This window comes from Amphiura filiformis, chromosome 16 (genome assembly GCF_039555335.1).
Source record: "Amphiura filiformis chromosome 16, Afil_fr2py, whole genome shotgun sequence".
NCBI lineage: Eukaryota > Metazoa > Echinodermata > Ophiuroidea > Amphilepidida > Amphiuridae > Amphiura > Amphiura filiformis.
The window spans coordinates 52,262,634-52,269,240 of NC_092643.1; the positions used below are offsets into that span (position 1 = coordinate 52,262,634).

Here is a 6,607-nt window from a genome sequence, read left to right on the forward strand (position 1 = left end):
AACTTGAGATCAGTTGGATTAAAACTGGAGCATATTTATATTTCCATTGTCAACGACTGTGGACCCAAAATTTGACCTTTGACCTTTTTGCCTATAACTCAAGAAATGTATGTCGGAGACTGGCCAAACTATACTTTTTTCTGTATCCTTAGGCTGAGTTCACATAGAAGTATACGGTATACGGTATTCGCTATACGAAATACGCTCATTCGATTAGGCTGAGTTCATATAGGAGTATACTATGTGAACTCAGCCTGATCGAATGAGCGTATTTCGTATAGCGGATAGCGAGTATGTCAGTTTACCCATTTTCTTCGTCTTATCAAATGCTTGTAACTTTACTTCTTGAGGTCACATTGCATTCAATGAGGTGTCATAATGTGCAGAATTAGATAGTGCATCTATTAAAAAAATGAATTTACCCACATATGGTTTAGGTTTTTAAAATTGGGACGGTATACGCTGCACTAAAATCGAACACGCACGATTCCCACTATACTAAACTATACGCAGGTATACGGCCTTTTCGAATAGCTCTTATGTGACCCGGTACTATGAAATTACCTTGCTCGATTTAAGCTATACGCGTGCACCGGCAAAACGTGCATCGTATACCCGAATAGTATACTTCTATGCGATCGTAGCCTTATGTGACCCGGTACTATGAAATTGCCTTGCTCGATTTGAGCTATACGCGTGCACCTGCAAAACGTGCACCGTATACCCGAATAGTATACTTCTATGTGAACGCAGCCTATGATCAGAGCAAGACATTGATATGGTTTTTAAAAAGATTTGACCAACTTTGAAATTTCACCCCTGCATAAGCGGCCATTTTGGATTTATGCAAATTAGGCACTGTTCCACTACTTGGACTTTTGGGGACTTTTGATATTTTCTTTAATATACTTTTCTCAAATGAATGTTGATAATGCAGTTTAGCAGAAAGCCTCAACTCTGAATTAAGGCTTTCTGACCCTAACTCAATTTGGTTCAAACACTGAGATGAGATAAGGCTTCTGGCCTGCATAAGAATTGACACAGTTTAACCTGCATATGCTACAATTATACCGAAGTACTGGACACTGGACACTAATCCATCTTAAAGTACTTTGGTTGATATTGAAATATACAGAACTATAGCAGATAATTGAATGGCTTCTCTGGTGTATATAAGAGATTATAAATTATTAAACACATTCCATCCACCGTTGACAACATTGAAAGCCGGTCGTAATTCAAAGATTTTAGATTTCGGTTAGTACCAGAAAGACGTAACTCAGTACTTAAAGGAATACTAAGGGGTGGTGAAATAATTATGTGTACCCCCGGGGCGGTGAATTATAGCGGGGGGGCAAAGATTTTTGGCAGGCCAAAGGGGGCAAGCATTTTTGGCAGGTCGAAAGGTGGTCAAGCGATTTTTGGCATGTCGAAAGGGGGGCCGTGGCAAAGATATTTTGGGTGCCGTTTCTATATACGTCCTAAAAAGGTGTAGGAAAACGTTAGGAACACGTTCAAATATGCAAAATTTCCTGCTCGCTGCGCATGCAGATACATGGTAACAAACTTTAAGGTTTTAAATTCAGGTTCCCAAAAATCTTGCCTGTGTAAGGGGGGGGGCAAAGATTTTTGGCACATCGAAAGGGTGGCAAAGGTTTTTTTCACGTCGAAAGGGGGCAAAGATTTCTTGGCATGGCCAAAGGGGGGAGGGCAAGCCATTTTTGGCAGACCATTTTGAGAATTCACCAACACGGGGGTACACATAATTATTGCACCACCCCTACGAAACATCTTAAATTCCACTATTTTTAATCATAATTGACATTTAATCAAAAAGTTGCACTGCTGCCGCCATCATACTCGGCACATTGACAATATGTTATCTACAGTGTGTTCCTCTGTCCATAAATTAAGCTCCGAAGAAAAGTGGAGACGTGATGGTGCCGTGAAGCCTATTCAATATTCCGATGTGTAACACATACACGCCAGAAGTTCAAAGTCAGCACAAACATCCAAGAAACGGAACGCAACATCCCGCTTTAAACAAAAGAAACATATCAGAAATTAGAAAAATGGTCCTTTGTATAACTTGAAAACAATATTGACCAAAGCAAGGCTCTCATATCCAAGTATTCAAATACCTCACTCAGATTGGCAATAAACAGGGCCGGATTTACCACTGGCCAGATGGGTCCGGGCCCAGGGTAGACTACTCCGTAGTCCACTTGCCCATTGTCATGATTGTGCATACTCTGGATATTGCATTGAAGCTTAAAACTCCGATTTAATTAATTTGTGCACAATTGATAGATTTTCACAACTGATCATCTTTTCAGTCACCGTACTCCCTCTGTATGTTAGCTTCCCAACTCGTAATAAACTGGCAGATTCTAAGATTAGAATTGTTCAGCATTGAAGTGCCATTATAGTTATGCCATTATGATAATTATGTTGCATTCAATAATATAAGCCTACGCATACTTTACTTTTACTGTCACAAATATAATTATATAAACTTTTTCATAACCATTTTATACTAGTATTTTGATGTAATAAATATCAGTATAAATTCGAGTTCAACTGAATGCGTTCATCATGATTAATAACGTATTTTTATTTATCAAAAATCAACTATGGCATAGTCTAGGCCCAGGGCCCCAAAAATCTGGGGGCCAATTGCCCTGTCCAACTTCTTTTTAGCCCGAAAACCGTGTTTTGGTCAAAAATACGGTAAAATTGTAAAAATTTTATATAGCAAATGAAAACACCTTCATTTTGGCTAAAAAGTCTCAAAATTGAATTGAATGCGCAAATGGCATACTACAATCAGAACAAACTCTCTAAATTGTGAATGCACATGGCTTTCTCACAATGTATTTAGGGGCCTCCCAATTTTGGCCTGGCCTAGCGCCCCCATAAAGGTAAATTAGGCCTTGGCAATAATGAAACCCATACATTTAACATTTTTGTTAGTTTAATAAGGCAATTTAAAGCCATACGAAACTTACAGTTCGAGGGTAAAATATTGTAGTCGGTATTTAAAAACACGATTCGTCTTTTTTAAAGCGTCTTTAGTATGAACTTGACTCATGTTAGCTAGAAATTGAATAACTTACGGCACGAATGAGTGTTACAGCTTGTTCCATTAGTTTACAGTATGCAACTCATAATGTAGTGAATTAGCCTAAAATGGCGGATTTAAGGAGACTGGATTGGATTTTAAGGTGATATTTACTGAACCTAAATGTAAACTTATGGAAAGCACATTTTCTATCAAACAATTACTTTGCACCATCTCTCGACACACCCCAATTAATATTTAGCCCGTGCGGCTTACACAGACCCCTTCCAGACCAGTCTTGAAACTTTGCGAAAAAATATTCCATATTCTTAGTCAGTGGGAGTGGTCTAGTTCGTAGACACATTTCTGATTGGCCCCACGTCATCATGCGTCTTGATAATGCGTAACACGCGTGTAGAGGTGCGCGTATGTATCGCGCTGGATGCGTAGACTAGTGCGGAATACGCGAACGCGCTAGCAATACGCGCAATAGAATACGTGAAGTTGTAAACAATTTTCTTTCATTTTATAATGAGGGGAGTTTTTTTGACGGTAACTTAGTTTTTGCTTAAAAAATGTGTTTACAATTATTAAAACAATGTTTAACAGACTAAGAATGAGAATAAACGATAGGAATTTTTATTTTGCCTATCCTCTACCTATGATAGACGACATGCAGGTCCAATATTTTTATCGTAGTGGATACCGGCTGCGCCGGCATCCACTACTCAAAATATTGGACCTGCCTGTCATCTATCACACGGTAGAGGATAGGCAAAATAAAAATTCCTATCGTTTATTCTCTAACTAAGTCTGACTCATGAGTATAGATATACTTACGGCACGATTTAGTGTTACAGCTCTGTGAAGAACTATCAGATCCGGGACATGTTATTGGACCACTCCCATCACAGGTCCTGTATCGATACTTTGTCCCACTGCCACATGTCCTGCTACAGGAACTCCAGGAACCCCAGGTACCCCAGGAACCTTTGTATATATAGTATTAAATCAAGTATAAATCGGATTATTTCATGAGCTCACGAAGCATTTTGCTCTAACAACAATATTAAAGACAAAATAACATAGCAACAACAATATCAGTAACAACATCAACAACAACATGATTTGCCCAAATAAAGCATGTTTAGAGTCCCCTGGATTTCTCAAAGAAAAAAACGAACTGCGGTAAAATTGCTCACAAAAACGAATTGCGTGTGGCTACCTTATAATGTGCAATTATTGAAAGTATATTATTGTATAAAGGCAATTACCCATCTCTTATAACACCTTTTTTTAAATTAAAAATTATTTTCTGCGACTAACTTACGGCAATTTGTGATGTTGCAGTCCATGAATTCTACGCTCTTCCCGAGGCATGAAACTCCTGTCTGCTTTGTATCAAGACATTGACGCTTCCTGTCTTTTTGTATCGGACAGGTGCCAACGTAGGTGCAGTTTCCCCAGGGGCCCCATTCTGTCCAGAAAGCTAAGGAATACAAAAATACAGCAATGAGTAAGACACGGGGAGGGGTCTTCCTGGTTGAAGGTGTACGCGGTTTTGGGGGACATTTTTTAGCGATTTTGGTATATCGATGGATGTGTTTTCAGTGGAGACCAATGCGCCGAATTGGGCCCATTTAAAAGAACCCAATTTGGGCAAATTTATGTACTTTTGGGGTGCTCAGTTTTGTGGAAAACAAAAAACAAAAAGTAGGCATAGAGAAAGTCTTATGAAAATTTTAGGAGTAGAAGAGCAAAACCAATTTTGATGTTGTGGTTGTCTTATTCATTTGGGTTTATTATTTTGGGCTTATTTGGGCTTCTTCCTCATGACAAAGGAAGTATTATATATCTCGATCATATACCACCATCAAGGCACAACCAAACTGTTGTTCTAGTTCACACGTGTGTATCCTAACAAGGGTGATCGGTTATACATGTTTGACGGAATCTAAAGCCTTAGAAGTTCTCAAATACAAGCTGGAATGTTTCAACGGCTACGCCGTCGTGCCTATTTCATTATTCATTTTGATATACCAACCTAGTCACCTCACTATATAAGAAAATGAATCGTTCTACAACTGGTCTTAAAATGATTATATGGATCATTACAGTGCAGTCTGAGTGCAGAGATAGAGTGATAGCGTTTTTCAGTGTATTTAGGGTTACGCAACGTTCTTGAATTAAAAAATAAATTGAACTTAAAAACATAAGAGCCACAAAGACGGCAGGTCTGAGGTCACCGATTTCCATAGTAAAGACTTACAACTAATGCAGTTCCAATATAGAAGAGCCCCGCAGGGCATGAAAGCAAGGTAAACGCAAGGCTGCCCTAAGTATGAAACATTACTTCATACATTACCGATTTATTATTATTATTATTTGTTGTTGTTGCATTATTTACTTACGGCAAAACTCCTTTCTGTCCAGGAGTATATCGAGTATCTCCGGTATCCAGTTTTGTCTTACAGAAAGAGAGCTGGGATCATCAATAAACCATAGGTCTTCACGGTCTTCTGATACACCTCCATTGGTACACACACTCTGTCGCCGCGGTGCCACCACACCCACACAGTAACAACGCTCTTTAGAAGGTAGCGACCAACGTATTCTTTTTTCCATGTTGTCGTATCTCTTCTCGAAAACACACAGGTGTGTGTTTGTAAACTTGAAGTAAAAAGCTGAAAAATATATAAATTTATCTACTATACCACAACAACCAGAATTTCCACTTTCCGAGCCATAATCATATATTCTGAAATTCTGAAACACGTTTGCTTTAGCGTCATACGCTTTAAGAAGAGTGGTAAGAATCAAGATTTATTATCAGAATCACTAGCAAAAGTTTGCGAAAATGTAAGTAGCGCGAACTTTAATTCCACCATGAATGTATTTTTTTAAATACAATTGAGTCCTATTCAGTGATCCAAGCGAAAGTATAAAAATGTTGTGTACAAGGCTTAATGTGCCGACAAGTCATTCAAATTGTCATTAGGTTGTTTTTTTTAATGAAAAATTTGGCAAAAAAACGAGGAAAACAGCAGTATTGAAAAAGTTGAATCCCCATTCAAATACAAGTAGCTAATTTCTCTACTTAAATAGAGATATTACAATTTCATGTAACATGCTCCCTCAGATCACCCCTTTCAGGGCCGGATTTACCATTGGGCCAGATGTGCCCGGGCCCAGGGCCACCACAAGGCTACCAAAATCACCCTGCGCATGTTCCTTTTTAGCCCGAAAATACTGTTTTGGATCAAAATATATTAAAATTGCAAAATTTTGCGCACTGGCCCTTTACATAACAAAATTCACCTTCAAAATTCTTCACGATGAGTTTGGGGCCTCCAAAGTTTGGCCTGGCCCTGTGCCCCCAAAAGAGGTAAATCCGGCCCTGACCCCTTTACATTAAGTGATCTACAAAGCATAATGAAATGAATGCAGTCTTACCTCCTGTTATGGCTAATATAAGTACTTTCATAACGTTCCCCATTTTAAGGTATTAACAGATAAGAATTCCACATTTCTATCAGACGCTAGTAA

General features: G+C 38.7%; 1 long non-coding RNA gene across 1 annotated transcript; it reads right to left on the reverse strand.

Moving 5' to 3' along the window:
• Positions 1-3,907: 3,907 nt before the first annotated feature.
• On the reverse strand, positions 3,908-5,739 carry LOC140136627 (uncharacterized). The gene is made up of 3 exons (XR_011856708.1): positions 5,473-5,739; positions 4,392-4,550; positions 3,908-4,051 (listed from the first exon to the last, which is right to left on the reverse strand). It is a non-coding gene; the product is annotated as an uncharacterized lncRNA (long non-coding RNA).
• Between the last annotated feature and the right edge of the window lie 868 nt (positions 5,740-6,607).